Raw genomic sequence first — 17,241 nt, forward strand, 5'->3', positions numbered from 1 at the left:
AGTGATGACACTGCAGTTCAGAATGAGTGCATATTGATATTTTCTTCCAGAAACTGCATGTGTTGCTTAGAGAGTGCTTCTCCCACAGCGTTATTTCTGTGCAGACACCTGGAAGTGGTTACATACTTGCTCTGGCTTGCAGATGAGTTTTGGACAGTCAGGTGTATGGATGAGCAAGTGGTATTTATTTGGAGCAATTAAAATTCTAACGTTCTCCTCTCTTGACATGCAATTACTAGGGCTCTGCTGTTCCCACTAATTGCTCTTGCTGGGGACATTGGTGAGGAGCCAATGATTTTGATGGGTAGTGGATTATCATTTTTACTCTGCTACCTGAGAAAAAAATCATTTGCAAAATCCCATGTGTAATTAGCAAGACTCATGATTAATTGTCCTGCAAAATTAGCTTCACTGTTGCTTTTATTTTACTGCTTCAAATATTAATTAATGTTAACTCCTTTCCTTCAGTTCTAGCTTTTGAATATTCAACGTGGCTTTGAAAAATTAGTCAGGGCTTCTACTTGCATTAACATGCGGGAGCTTTGATTTCTGAGTAAGTATTCTGATTTAAAAGATCACACTTGGGTCATAAATAATTTTTATAGGAGGACAAACAAAGCATCAAAGCATCATGGGAAGGCATTCATGCACTAACTGAAAGTAAATTGTTTCAGTAATGATTCATTCCCCCAGTGCTTTTGGGGAAACATCAGCAAATATGCAAAACACTGCATTGTGTGGGGCAAAACAATTATTTAATGACAGCAATCAACGCGTGTATTTTGAAGTAAGTAGCACAATGAAAGAAGTAAAAATAATGGTGGACTGGTACCAAATCATCCCCTTTGTACTTTGTGCAGTTGTAGTACCTACTCTTTCTGTATTTCATTGATTTGCAGGTTCTTATGTTAAGTGCTTTTGGGGAGCTTAAATACAAAATCTTTCAGATTTCACAAGCTTTCATCCTCAGGGCCACATGATAGTTAGAAACTTAGATTTTGTACAACTAGTGATATAAATAAACATTATTTAGAAACAGAAGAAGATACTGATTCAACTTCATAGCTTGATGTTGTTTGATATAGGCACTCTTTCAGTACTTTCAAATGTTCTCGGGGTTATGCTAGCATCATGAATATCCCTGAGGATGCATCTTCCCTCCTTAGTCACAGTATCTCCTCCTTGTTCTTGCTTGTGAGCTTGTTCTTCGTTCTTTCATTTTGATCCTTAGTTTTGTGCTTTTCTGGTCCTCATCTTAGTTTCCTATGAAAATGTTCTGCAATCTCTAGCTTGTTTTGATGGTGCCATCAAATGAAGTTTCCTTTTCAGTGATTTACAGTGTTTTACAATGATTCTGCTGTTTAGGAGTGCTGCCTAAAAAAGTGAGCTTTCTCTAAATAACAGGGATCTCTTTATCTAAAGAGGCAGCATGGGTACATGGGTTAGCATCATAGTTTCATGACTCTATTTCCAGCCTGGTAATAGATGCAAAAAATTATCTTGTCACAGCATGTAGGTTTTGCTGGAAAACCAAAGTAAAATAAATCAGTTAATATTCAAACTTAAAATAGAGTAAGTAGGACCGTACTAATACATCTTCAATATGTGAAAGAACTTGCAAATCCCATCTGTCAATAGGCTACCATGCTGAAGTTTCTAGGCTATGTGTGATGCTGCAGTCTTCATCTTCCAGTTATTTGTATGTGCAGCTGTACAGGATCAAGTGTCTTCAAGTTTACAGACACTGGTCATGATCCAGACTTCTCTATTAGTAGGCAAAACTTTTGAGACTGTAACTGATTTTGCAAGGATCTGTGTAGTTGCAGCTGCTATGGGAAATCTAATGGCCTGCACAATCTGGCTTTAAACTGTAAAAGGGAAAAGGTTCAACCCTCCCGATATTACTTTCTTGTATTTAACCTTTTTGATCCATGTTTGCAAAGAGTAACCACTTCATGGAGTGAAGATTTGTTTTAGCTATTATTCTATTGTTTGGAGGTCATATTCCATCCTTAGTTAATTTTTTTTCCCCTGACATTAAAATGTAGCTTTAATAGCTTTGGAATTGGCTGTGCTATACTGTCTATATGCACATTCCTTTTTGAGAAGGATGAGGCTAAGCCTAGGAGGGTATGAAGAGTTCCAGGGAGCGCTTTGCTCTCTCTGAGCAGCCTGCTGTGCTACGAATGTATTGAGAAGCCTGTGGGAAGATTTGTTTCTCCACTTCTCTCAAATCAATCTCTCTCTGTAACCTATGGATGGAAAATCATGGTCTTAGCTTACTCTTCTGAGCCAATACCCCTTTCTCTTATTTTGCTGATTAGTATTCTGTTAGGTACTAGCAAGAAATGTAAGTTTTGTAAGCTTATAACAAATAACTCAAATGACTGTTTAATGTGTGAAGAAGGGCGGGGGGGAAAGACTCATTTTTCAAAAATTTCTCTAGATCCTATGAATCAAATATGACCAATAAAGAGTTGGTCTCTCTTTAAGGAGGGTGAAATGCTGTGAAGATTAGCTACAGCACTGTCTGCTGCTGAGATGGTATTCACTGAATGATGAATATTAGTTTAAATTGATTCTACGTAGGGGCCATGTTGATAGTGTATTTACTGCTGTGTTTCAGTTGTGTAGGCCAATCACTAGAGTGGAGAGAGTGAGGAAGAAAATAAAGGCAACATTATCTGAAATGTAGGAAACAATACTTTATAAATAGTATATTTCTACTGTTGATGCTTCTAAATAAAATTAGGGTGAAGTTTAAAGTTCAGTCACTTGGTGTACTTATACTAGCATATTATTATAATACTAGCTATATTATATGCTAGCGTATTATTAATCTATTTAGTTGCATCTAGAAACGTCCTTCATATTTGTGGTTGCTGAAGTAAATAGAAATCAATGAAAGTAGCAAAAGTGCTGAAGTAATTTCAATAAGTGAAGTGCTCATTAATTTAAATTTCATGCTTGACATTGTTATGGACTAATCATAGAAAATAAGACATTGACTTCTAAGTATGTTCCAGGACTAGGAGGAATCCTACAACCTTGTTCTCAAAGTGGCATTGACATTAGAAGAAAAGACCTCTGACTACAGCACTTTAGGCAGATGTCAATGATGTGGTAAACTTTTTCAAAAGCCTGAAGTCCATTCATATGGATGACATAAGCTTGGAGGGTTAGCAAGCAAACAATATTGAGACACTGGGACTGCACATCAAAAAGCTCTGCCTGCCATTTTCAAGCATCTGAAAATGTGTGAAGCCTGTTCACAATTTAATGGCAGATATACAGAGAGCTGGGGGTGGTTACACAGGAAATTAGAAAAGCCTCATCTCATCAGAGTGAAATAAATATGCCATCATATGTGAAAAATAATTGGAGGGGTGTGTCTCAGTTCTGTTGATGTCGAGCAAGTGTCCATAAATTAGAATAAGCATTCATAATTGATATTAGTGATAAGAAAATATTTTACATTGCACTAAAGAGAGAAACTTGTTTCTCTTCCTTTTGCAGACTTTTTAAGAGAGGATTAGAAAATGCCATTTCCCTCAGCTATATTTTTTTACAATGTAGATTCAGTTGCCTACTTATTTTTTTTTCAGGTTCCATAATATAGGATGCAATGGAGATAGCTTGGAGGGAAGACAACATTACAGTTGCAAAAATCAGATTTAATTGTAGGTAATGGGAGACAGCAAGGCCACAGTGTTGGTAAATTCTGACTGATAAGTGCAAGGATGCTTATTTCTGTTTGTTGTTTAATCTGTCCCTTAGTCATGGAGAACTCCCATTAACAGAGAATAAACAGGAGCTCTCACCCCCTTGAAAGCATCCTGTGTGTTGTCTAGAATATTTAAGAGAATTCAACACCCCAGCAAAAATGCTGTATGGGTCATGGCATACAGATCCCTTACTGTTACACTTTTTTAAAGAGTAAAATTGACTAATGCTCTTTAGACTTACTCTGAATGCAGATTGTTTAGCAGAAGATGTTAATAGCTTCAGTGAAAATCTGATCCAGTTCATGAATCTGATAGTATTTAGTGACAATACTGATCTAGTACAGGAACCATGATCAGGAGTATTGATCTTGTGATATGTACAGTGTCTTTTGTTACCAATTTCTTCCAGTATTAAGCAAGAAATTGTAGTAGCGGTAAGAACTACCTCAGCTTGAGAACATGGTGTGCCTCTGAATGCACTGCTAGGCTATTTTAAGCCTAGTATTAACACAATTCTTTAATACCTGATGCTGTATTTTGTAGCAGAGAACTATAAAAACTGTACATGGTGTTTGAGTACCTCACCATGTTACAGCTGTTTATGGTTTTGTTTTTTTATTTTTATTTTTTGCTGGATTCCAGTGTAAATCAATGTTACTGCTGATTTTTTTTTGTTTGTTTGTTTGATCATCTTGGGCTGACCTTTTCAGGAAATAAATAAAAAAAATACTGTAGTAACAACTTTGACTTCAGATTTGTGTGTTTTGAACTTAAATTTGTGGATAAAGCTGATAGAGTGATTGAGACAATGTTTGTCTTTGTCTTCACAAAGAAGAACTTGGAGTTAGTACTTAGAAACTCTTTCCATTATACAAACCTGTACTGTTCCATTCTGATAAAAAATAGTAAAATGGCTTTCTCTTGGGAAGATTCAGACAAGATTTATGATGTAAAATTACATTCAGAAAGCAAACTGTTATTCAGGGCCCTTCTATTGAATTGAATGGTTGAGAAGATGAAACACCAAGGGGCTTACATCAACACAAGTTGTTTTATCCTTCGTTTTTGGTCAAAAAGTAGGGACTCGAATCTCCTGGAGCTTTAATTTAGCCTGATGTGCCTTTAAGGAATTAATTTCAGTGTTGTGATTAAAAATTACTGTAGCTCTTCATCAAAAATAGATGTGCTTTTTTGCCCATGAAGTACTTTTCATGCCTCTTTTTACTTCAGAATCTTCCATCTTGTAGTAGGAAGAAAAGCAGCTGTATTAGGAAGCCCAGAAACGTAGCATTGGCTGTTTAACTATGGCAAAGATGCTTGTTTAGTATAAGCTTTTCATCAGATAACATGTCTCTGGGGTTTAAAAAAAAAAAATCCTGTTCTATCATCTTGATTGAACTTGCGGACTGTATGTTTTCAGAGATTTGTCTGTCTGTAGTTATATATGAAACATCATCTGTGGAGATGCCGACTGACCATGGTTACACAACTATATGAATGTGATGCTTTTGTCCTGTGCTTTCCAAATAAATTTTCTGATCTGTGACTGCACTGGGCTGGATGAGGAAAAAAGAACTAGGTTCCTCAAGCCCTGGCATTACATTATCCCTCGTAAGTCTGGAATGAAAAGGGATGTTGTAGAATGGAGTAGGAATAGGAAAGCCCTTGGAGGAGGGAAGGTAATCTGAAATACCTGCAAGTGAGTTTAAGTAAACAGGGTGGAATGTGGAGACAAGCAGGAAATGAGTATGGTCTGACTCTGCTTTGTGATATGGGACAGTTGCTTCATTTTATGGCTTTGTTGACAATCCTCTCCTTTCTTTTTTGATGTGAATGATATCGGTGCTATCAGATGGAAGAACAGTTCATTAGCGGGTAGCATTGTACCATTTACAGTATGGTACCCAGAATAGCATGTTATACTTACCTGCTTTCTGAAATGTATTTTACTTTGAGGAACTTATTCAATAATATATTTATCTGGGGTTACTGTGTAGCCACAGTAACTGAAACTTGGATGCCATTTTACGTACTAGTCAATGAAGAAAGTGAACTAGCATGTTTTGAATTTACTTGTTCATTTGTTTTTCCCTTACTTGCTCAATTTTCTAGAAAGGAAAGAATATCTGTATTCAGGCAATAGACACAGCTCCAATTGAAACAGAAAAGTAAGAATCATGCCACTGCATGATGCACTACTTGATCCTAATAAGTGAACTAAAATCCTCATAAGTATTTTCTCCCTTGTAAATCTGTCTAGGGTTCTAATGGTGAAGCAGCTAAAAGCAATATGATTTTCAGTGCGTGCAGATTTGCTAAGGTACTGGTGGAGCTAAGGATGATGAAAAAGAGGATGATGAAGCTCTGTGATGTAAAGCAGGTAGAAATCCAGTCTGGGAATTGAATGTAGGATGTTTAACGGGAAACATAGGTATTCTTTTAATTGTGGGAAATGTTAAGAATTCCTAAATCAGAAATGTGAATTCTATTTAACAATATTGCATTGCTTTGTCTACTATGATTTGTAGATATTTCACTGTATGAAATGGGACATATATTTGCTGACATGCAAAAACTAAACTGATACATTTGCAATCACTTATTGGCATGCTGCTAAATATAATGGCATAGACTTTAAGAAAGAAAATGCCTGGAGTTAACGGAACAAGATTGTTTTAGTATTCAGATGACTGATTGCATTTCCTTGTAAAATTTAATTAAATTAAGAGAAATACATATTGATGCTTCCTCAGGAGAAAATACTAGCATTTTAACAGAAACCAAAGCAGCTAGAAAGCCAGACTTGAGAAGTTGTATAGAGAAGAGATGACTGATATGTCATGTATGTAGGAATTCAATGTAGTACCACTGGAGCTTCTGGTTTACCTGTAGCCTTCCAGTATCTAAAGGGGAGCTACAAGAATGAAGGGGGTGAACTCTTTAGCAGGGTCTGTGTTGAATGAACAGGGGAAATGGTCTCAATCTCAAAGAGGATAGATTTAGATTGGATATAAGGAAAAAGCCTCTTACAGTGAGCGTGGTGAGGCACTGGAACACATCGCCTAGAGATGTGGTGCATGCCCAATTCCTGCAGACTTGCAGGGCAAGGCTGGATAAGGCCCTGGGCAACCTGATCTAGCTACGGTGTCCCTGTTCGTTGCAGGGGAGTTGGACTAGATGGCCTTTAAAGATCCCTTCTAACTCAAACAATTGTGAATCTATAATATTTGATCACGTTCAGATGTAGTTTCCAGCAGTTTTTCTTTTTACTTGATTTACACTTTGTGTAAAGATGTGCATGGTATTTAGGCCAGCAGTAAGTCATGTAACCAATGGCATTGAGTCCCAAGCTATTTTACTGTTCTTGCTTAGCTTCTTCCTTGGCTGATTGGGAGACTTGAAAGGTTGCTGAACCCCTTAGGAAAGCAGATGATGTGTAGATAGCAGATTCACTTGCCAAATAGATATCTGAGAAAATTATTTTAAGAAGAATTGCAGCGTGTGCCTAGCAGTGTTGTTTATTATTTGAACTGGAGATCTGAAAATAATACTGCTTAGGTACTTAGTACAGGCTTATAGTTTTAATCGCCTTAAAAAGCTGATTCCCAGACCTATTACCTTATTACTGTTTGGCTCATCCTCCTGTTAGTGACTCTGCAAAGTAGTTAATAATAGTTTATAAATTTATCATTATTACTGTCACTAGTAGTGTGCTATTATTTATATTTTTGCAATGACTTATCTTGTTTCCATTCCGTACAACTAAGATGGAAGATACTTTGTTTTCTGTTCAATTTTATTTTCTATTCTATTATCCAAGTAGTTTTTAACTTCAAAATTATAGGTGATTTTGACGCATAGGTAACATCCTGCTACTTGTGTGATCTCACTGTGTAAGTAGCTCCTGAGCACTCCATGTGAAGAATCTACACTTAAAGTCTACCCAACACTGACGTTCGAGGCCATAATGTACATTGAAGTGCATTTCTGCCTAGTTCTTCCAGAGGTTGCCATGAATTATTGCTCTGGAAGATGTTTGGATGCCCGTGGAAAGAAGAAACTATAATTATACAGTCTATATTCATATTCTTTGTATTTACTTCTACAGTGTCACAGTACTTGCAGGTCCTGATGTACAGTTTTTTGTTATATGTCCAGAGCTATCACATTTATTTTTTTTTTAGTGTTCTATTTAAAAACTAGAGCCTAGCAATCTGTTGATTGCACAGGCTCAGTTTATAGTGGGAGTGGTTTCTGAGCATTCAGTTCAGCTCAGTAATATAGGTTATGCTGATGGGTTCATATGGCTTGGTACCTGACAGAAAAAAAGCTGTCAAAGTATACTATTTTGGTGATAGATTTTGGGTGAACAATACTGATCATGCAGTGCGTTCACTGGAGTCAGTGAAAATCCTGTAGGAAGGGGATTGTACAGTCAGGTTTTGTATGAGAACCATGAAATTAGTAGGATAATAGAACAATAATAGTATGCTATTGTATAAAATGAAGTAGTTCTTAAAACGTAAACCTTTTTATATGACTTCTGTCAAATCTATTTTGTGCAACAACCTGTGATCGAAATATTGTGCTAAGCAGGCTTTGCATGCTTTTTGTCAGTACTTTGATTTCATGGGCTCTAGTTAGATGTTTTGCTGAAGATGCCTTAAGTCTTCCAACAGAACATATGGCAGCATCAAATTGGGCTAGTAGGAACCAAAGTTGAGGCAAACCAAAGGACAGAGGTCCTTTATGCAATAAATATCAGATCTCTGGAAATAGTTGCCAGCACATGTTGTGCATTTACAGTTTACTGTGGCTAACAGAGAGGGTGTGGAGGTTCATGGAGGAGAGATGTATTAATGGCTAGTAAGTACATAAGAACCACCTCTGCTTCAGAATGTCTCCAAGTTGAAAATAGCAAGAAGCAGGAGAATATAAGGGCGAACTCTCTTGTCCATTTTCTTATTCCATAGGCATCTGCCCTGGAGACAGTGAAATACTAGCTGGACCTACTCAAGTGAAGCAGTACGGTTGTTTTGAAACACACTGGAGCTCTAATAATTAAATCTTTAAATAGCAGCATGCTAATAGGTTTTCTGGTCTGCAAAGTGAGAATAAAATCCATGTCCTCTGTTGTAAGCTGGATTTGGTATATTTAAGTTGTTTTCTTACTGCTTTTTACAACACGATAAACTTACGAACGGAAATTCTTTACAGCCATAAATACCATGCATGCTGTCATGCCTAGAAGTACAAATAAAGGCAATGGGATGTTAAAAACAGTTAAAATGCATTCCTTCTCTACTTATTTCTCTCAGATGAAGCTCTCTGCTATCAGTTTAGGTGGATGGTGTTTGATCTCTACTTGTACATATAAATGAAATAGAGCTCCCATCACTTAGTCACAATACACTGATTGACAAATTTGTCTACAGCAGCTGACCTGAAAAGTGGAGGCTTAACCTTACATGGAAGCCTCTGAAGTTCCATGCATCTGCTTTATCTCTGTAAACATTCCCCAGTCTTTCTTCATCTTATTTCTTGTAGACAAAGTTCCTTGGGCAACATGGTTGCAGATCAATTCTCTGAATTTTATATTCCTTTACACTTTTCTTAATTTTGTTGGTTTTTATCCATGATGACTCTAGATAAAAGGGATAAAGTTACTGTGCTTGGGTTTATGCTGCTCTTTTCTCAAGTCTAACACACTCTGCTTTTTTAAAAATGAATGAAAAAATAATATATTTTAGGATGTGTTCTATGTTTACATTTTTATCACACTACAGTATTTACACTGTTAAATTTTTTTTAAGGTTTTCCCATCACAAATCAGAGTAACACAGGTATTAAACTGTCCTACTTGGTAGTGCCTGATTTAAATATGAAGTTATAAGAAAAATACTTAGAAATTATATGTATGCACTCTTACTGGTCCTGAAATCCACACAGAGGTACAATCATTTTCAAGGTGTGAATTCAAAGGCTAAAAACCAATAATAGAAATTCTACTGACTTCCTTGCATATAAGATTAGCAGGTTGGCATCTCTGGTGGCATTATAGTGAACAGGAGGTGAACAAGAAAAAAAAACTTATGGCACCAGTCTTAAACTTGTAGCCTTAGGTATTCACTAGTAGAGATTTCTACTTGCGCTTTCTAAAGGTCCCCCTTGTATATAGAAAGGTATTGAAACTGTATGTTTTAAGACTGTGGACGTTATAGACAATACAGAGATGATTCTTTTATAAACTGGGACCATTTACTGAATACATGCTAGGAGAACATTGATATTTTACATCTAGAAGTATTTACCCAAGTATTTTCTGTTCACCTGGGCCAAAGTGAGGGGAATAGTGTGATGTGCTGTTGTCCTTAAGTTCTACTGTGTAATTGCATTCTTAGAAGTAGGACATTCTCAATTCCACAATTAAATTGATGTCAGTGCCTTTCTTACATTTATTCAAGAGAATTTTTCTTCTGTTTTGTCACTGTTATTCATTTCCATTTTAACAAAGATAGAAAGGAAGATCTGGTAAACGACAGGAGTGAGCCTTATGTCTGTGCCTGGGAAGAGCATGTTTCAGATCCTACTGAAAGCTATGCTGAAGTGCATGCAGGATAAGGAAGTGATCCTTATCAGCCAGCATGGCTTCAACAAGGGCAGATTGTGCTTGACCAATCTGGTAAACTTCTGTGATGAACTGATAGCTTGACTGGACAAAGGAAGAGCAACTGATGTCATCTATCTGGACTGCAAGGCCGATGACATGGTCCCACATCATATTCTTATCCCTAAATTGGCAAGATATTTATTTGGAGCATGAAATATTCAGTGAATAAAAAACTGATTAGGTGGTCAGAGCCACAGCGTTGTGATCAATCGCTGTATGTCCAGGTGAATGCTGGTAATGTGTAGTGTCCCTTAGGGTTCCATCTTGGGTCCAATTTGGATCAACATCATTATTAATGAGCTGGATAGTGGGATTGAGTGGGATGTTTAATATTCCTTCCAGCCAAAGCCATTCTATGATTCTGCGACTCTATATTGTAGGTAGTTCTTGATCCTTGGTAGCACTTTACTTTTTGTTTGTGGGGAATACTTTAAATTATTCCAAGCTAAGAAACTGAAGAAACTTTGCTGATTTTAGTTGGGTTTTTCACCAGTTTTTCATTTCTGTGGAAGGTGGGAGATAAATTCCTTTAGAAAGGAGCAGTCCTGTTCTTCCTTATGTATGCTTATGACTATTTTGCATGTTTATTAGCGTGATTTCTGTGTCTATATTGTAAGTAGAAAAGAATGTCTGTACTATATTAAATCAAAGCTCTATTTTGTCCATTATCTTGTCTGTTCCTGAAGAATGCCAGACAGACAAATCAAGCATTCAGTGATACTTCCTAGAGTTTCTTGCAGGATAGGGTTGATGTCTTCCACGAGTGTAACTGATTCTTTCTGAATATATGCAGACATTCTGCAACAATGAGATCAACAGAAACCATTTCGCGTATGATCTGAACATACTGGTTTTACTAAGAAATGACTTAACTACTGTAGAAGGGCTAGAGTTTTTTTTTTTGGGGGGGGGAAGAGGGGAGAATAAAAAACAGTTCTAAATTGTGATCCCACTTAGTTCTGATTTCAGGACTCTGAACTGAAGATTCAAAGTCCCTGAAGAAGTTAGAATTGATGATGAACCTGTATCACAGGGGCTCAGGTCCTCCTGTTTGCTTTTCAATTTGACAAGTCACTTCAATGACTTTCAGCAAGGTAAACTAAAAGGAGGATCCTATTAGAAATCCTGTCTCTCCCTGCTTTGCAGGCACAAGCTCTTGCCTGAGAAACGAATTTTAGCAACTTTGTCTAGAGAGGATCAGACACCTTCTGCCGTTGTTCCCAGGCATTGTTAATTGTTGTTAATTTCCAACACCTCATTAATTATTTGCTATTAAAAATGTGAGCGAGGCAAATGCCCTTCACTCATGGATAGTCACAAGAATAGACAATTAATAACTACAGAAAATGTTTTACTTTTGAAGTTGGAAGAGCTTGCATGAAAGTCACTTTGTTTGCCAGAAAAGCCTGCTGCAAATCAGGGTGTCATTTGATAAGGGTTTAGATGTGAGTGATGTCTTCATGTGCAAAAGAAACAAAACATAGGGAACAGTGGTAAAACTATTGATGTAATGGCTAGAACTATCCCTATTCTCTCTGTACCACTTCTCATTTATCGTATGAAAAAAAAAAAAAACCACAATAATTTTGGTTCAGTGAATTATGATAATACTTCTAATTTGTACAAAGTTTTCAATACTATGGCAAACACATAGTAAACTTTATTCTGCAGTATAAAAAGCCGTAAATTATGCCAGTGTTTTTAATGCTGAAGACTGAAGTCTCAGTCAGGACTGAGACTACACAATATTAGTAAATGCAAGTGTTAAAATGGAGCCTCCTATCATGGAATTCCCAGCATAGGAGGATCAAGAGAGCACAAACATTCCTCAGAATTCTGGATGTGTTTCCTAACATAATGCATAGGGAGTTGACCTGCATCATAGGAGCTGGAGAAGGGTGCTCATTATTATTATTTTTTTTCTAATAGTAGCATAGCAGAAAAGGAATTTCCTCTGCTCCTTCCCAGGCATGTGTTTTCAAAGGTGAGCCTATTGGAATCATTTCCACAACAGCCAAGCTTGGCTTTCTTAGACAAAATTTTGCTTAAATCTGGAGGTTGTGTCCAATAATTTTTTTAGCTGTTGGCCCAGACTTGTGAATCTACTTTACTGTGTCTATATAGCTGTTGTCAGAAGTCCATCAGATGTTTATTCTGTGACTTGCTTGTATGTCTGTTGGCATCTGATACTCAGGTGAGATGGCAAGATTTAAGGCTGCTGTTTATCTTATTTCTCTGTCCTGGAAAATGTGCCATCAGGTTTATATTAAATTATTCCAATTTTGCAGTCTGTCTTTCTCTTTTTACTTCTGTCGGGTTTGCTTTTATTCAGAACATTTGGTTAATCACTGTATAGATGTTTGGTAATGATAACTTTGTTGTTGGCTGAAAGTCAGTATTAGATTATAGCCTGAAAACCAGCACTGGATTATAGGCTGGCCACCTCTTGTGGCTCTGGCTGCAGGGACTGAGTAGCTGCCAGAGAGGGGCAGTAACTTCTTCCACTGCCGCAGCCAAGTCAAGCAGTGCTGTGACCCAAAGCCTTCATTTGCCGTTGTTCACAGTCTAGTGTATTCACTTAAATACTTTTCTAAAAACTTAATTTATATTAATAGGTGAGGCCAGGAATTCCAGCAGCTGGGAAGTTTACACACCACCCCTCTGTGCCTCTGTTATGGGCTCCACGTGTTCTTCAGGGAGTGGGTGGGTTGAAGTTTCAATAGTTTCTACAGAGTAGTAATTTCTTTAGCTGCTGCAGCTTATTCCAGAAGGAGCTGTGAAGCCAAGCCAACAGGTCATCTGGGCAAAGACTGAAGAACCCTGTCTCTTCAGGCAAGCTGCTTATAGAATAGAGTTCCATACGCTATCCACTGCACAGGAAATCTGAAGCAGAGCCAGGAAATGTATCAATGTGTTCAGAGCCATGTTACACCTTCTTAATACCAGAATCGTCTTCCAAGGCCAGACTTGAATTAAATGTGTTGAGACAGAATTTAAAATTCTGACATCCAGCTTACAAACTGGTCAGCGTAGGGGTGTGCGGCCTGCTCCGAAACTGTTATTGCACTCTTCTCATGCTGAAGAAGCGCCTGTTCTTCTGTCTGACTAAAGAATGGAGGTTCATGATGTTGTAACTCAGTTCATTAGGATAGTACTTTTGTCTTACTTTCCTTGCTCTTTGTTGTGAAATAACGAAGAAAATAACACAGTCTTTAAATCTGCTGTTTTCTAAAACCTGCTACGTGTGTTATTTATATAAACAGATCTTAAGCCTCAGAAGGGCCATGAGATTATCTATTTATTTCTGTAGGACGTGGAATTTCAGTTCTCCTGGCATTGCCTCACACCTCTTACTGGACCAGAGGATCTTCTTGATAGGCCTTCTACTTTGTTTTGGAGAAGTAGAAGGCAGGGCATCCAGCATTGTCCTGATTATTTTGTTCCGTATAGCTGATAAGTCTCAACAATTGACCATCTGGTCAAAAATAAGTGCTTTATGGGGGGGGAAAAGAAATAACACTGTGATTTGGCAAGCACTTAAGCATTATCCTGAAGAACATGCAATTCCTATTGCACACTCGGAGAGAGCTGTATTAAAACTATATCCTGTAGTTTTGCCTCTAAAGTTTCCCTATAGAATAGAGGAACCTTCCCAGGAAGTGTTTTCATCAGATACCAGATGTGTATTTGTTTCAGAAGAGCTGAGTATAATGGAATACCTGACTTAAGATTTCACAAGATAAGAAGTGCCTGGTTGGTGCTAAAGCTTTTGTTTTTAATTTGCTCTTTATGATGGGAGCTACTGTCACTGGGATTCTGAGCTGTGATCAGGAGCAGAGCCATGACAGATAAGGCAAATGCACTCTACCCTGGAAAGTGACAAACTAGCATAGCTGAGCAGTCACTAATACTGGAGACAGATCTCTTTCAGGCACTAGTTCAAGCTGAATTTATTCCCAGTCACCTCCAAGGAAGACAAGCTAAAAATGGAATGCCCTACAGTGATATGTGACTTTTAAAAGTTTATAATCTATGTGCCTACAGTTTACCAGAAGGAGGAAACAAGAGAAGGGGAAACAACATAACTTTCCTCTGCACGTGCGCATGGCAACATGTACGCATGTTAATACAGATATAAGAATTTATTTATAAACATAAGAAATTACTTATTTAGTATACAGTGAATTTTAGATTTTTGTCAGGAGAAAAATAAGTCCCAATTAACTGAGTTTAATGAAGCAGAGAAGACCTGAACTCATTTCAGCTTTGTTTGCTTCACTCATATTGCAGTGTAGCTTCTTTAGAAAGGAAACAATGGACTGTTTCTTTGTACATTATTTAGCACAATGGTTCTAAATACTCCAGTATTTTACTATGGTTTAATTAATATAGTCCTGAAGTTTTTAGTTCTCCAAGCTGTTATAAATTGTACTATAAACTGCATTATCCATGGCTCCTGTTAAGTTGATGCAAACTTAAGCTTCAGGCTCAGGACTGCCTAATATTATGTTTATTTTGGCTTCCTGGACTTGGAACATACAGTTGATGTACTACTTTATCAGAAAGCAATAGAAGACCTTGTACTTCTATGTGGAAGAGAGACCAAGAATGAGAAACAGCAACTAGATGCTTAAATGGAAACATCTGCATATGCAATTACAATAGCTATGTCTCCAAATAGCATTCAGACAAATCTCCAACTGTACTGTAAATGGAATGAGAAGCTTGATTGGGATGGACCGGAAACTTGGTTCTTAATATTCTAAGAATATATATTTTATGTTGGAGTTTGTTTAGCTTTAATCCAACCAGAGAGGGTGAAATCTGTTTTTCAACTTATTAGTATAACACTTTATAACCTTTTGTTCTAAGCGATCCCCTTTTTCCATTCCAAAATGAAAGCAGAAATCTTACAAACAGTGTATTTATCTGTCTTCAGGGGCTGAGGGTTAATATCCAATAGCTCATAACATCTTTATTACTATGCATTTATAATGATTTACTGAAATGATTCTGTAGCTAAGTATCTAATGTCAAAGACTAGATTTGGCATGGTAGAAAATGTCTTATCCTTGGGTAGCTCTAGGGAAAATAAGGCCACAGCCACTGCTTTCCATGTAATTCTACAAACTGTAATAAGAATGGGGTAATTGCATTAATGTCAGTTAAGCTATTAATAATGCCCATCCTGTCACTACTAAATAAAGCAGTCACTCATACATATTATTGTCGCCTGTAAAGATTGTACATAAATGAGATCATAGCTTATTTATGATTTGAAATCTGACTGATAGCTAGTCTTGTATCTCTTGTACACTTCAAATCTGTTATTTTGGAGAGAAACAACCCATGATACTTGAAGAGGCCATGTCCTAAACTGTGATACAGATCACCCCAAAATGCCAGCGGGGCACTCTGTGTTACTTTGATTCATGCTAGAGGAAACTTTGTCATGATTGACAAGAAAGACCTTTACAACAATACTTGCAACATCTCTGTGCACCCAAGCAGGAATTTCAGCTCTGTTGATGACTTGAAGCTTCCTGTCTAATAGGCCATAATTTAATACTGTCCTGACTATCTCTTGCAGGCTATTGTATTTTGGTTGCATTTGTGAAACGAAGATTATTTTTTAGTGCCATGCTTTATCTCATGCAGGATTATCACTAGACAGATTAAAAATGGAAATCTGGGTTCATACATATGGGTTTGTAATTGCCATAAAACATACATCGATTTGTATTTAAACAGTTGCTGATGCAACAATTTCACAAAATGAAAGCTAGTTGGTGTGTTGTGTGCCACTTTGAAGATGGCGGTCAAATGTTCAACAGAATCAGTTGTAGAGTAGAGCCAATGATTGTTAGCAAGTTTTGAGGGTTACCAAAGGAGTCACTGAATTGGGCTGTTTTTCAGGGGAGAGAGGAGAGGCAAATGTGAGAACAACCTTTCAGTCAGAGCTCATGACAAATGACAGGCCAGTTTACACAGGAAGAGAGAGCGTGCCATGATCTTCCTACATATCAAGGAACATGATGCTGATATATGTGCACCAACATTGAGGGAGCAAATGGAAGCTAGAGGTGGGCTGGAACTGTTTGTGAAAATCTTGATATTCTAATGCTGATCAACCCCATACCATCTCCAGAGACCCCTGGTAGGGTTATAATAGGTGAAGTCATTTTTATAATAAAGTTGGCTGTCGCTCTAGGTCATAAATCACTGATGCTAGTGCTAAAAGTGATTATACATTTCTCTCTTACCTCATACTCTTTCTATTAATACCTTGTTTTGGATGAGAACTTTCACTGCACGAAGAGGCAAGGAGAGTGACAAATTCTTTCATCCCTATAGAGAAGAATGTATTTACATATGACTTATTAGGATTATTTTCTGAAGAGTTACGTTCTGGTTATGTTCTGCTTTCTTCTACCAAAGGAAAATTCCAATGAGTCTGTTAAACTTTGCATCTTACTTTAGCTGACTTTTTACTACAAGGTTGTGATGAGTCTGTGAGTGGTAGCCTTTGAGTGGACTGCCCGCTGCAGGTTTGTACTGGTGCAGCTGAAACTTCTGACTCAGCTTTTGTTTATTTTTTCCTTACTCATTTATTCCTTATTCCATTGAAGTGGAACTGTGTAATATATAACAAACTTCACTGGTGTCTCTGCAGTTATTAGCATTTTCAGAGCCAATCCATACACCGATATCTCTTGGCCTGTCTTTCTCACATTTGAGTCAAAACTTCATTGCATTTGTTAAGTAGGCATATTTGAAACAGCTGTTTAAACTATTTTCCCATTTTAGTTTTTTTCATAACTTCTTCCAATAAGTACAAGTCCAGTA

This window comes from Meleagris gallopavo, chromosome 7, assembly GCF_000146605.3.
Source record: "Meleagris gallopavo isolate NT-WF06-2002-E0010 breed Aviagen turkey brand Nicholas breeding stock chromosome 7, Turkey_5.1, whole genome shotgun sequence".
Lineage (NCBI taxonomy): Eukaryota > Metazoa > Chordata > Aves > Galliformes > Phasianidae > Meleagris > Meleagris gallopavo.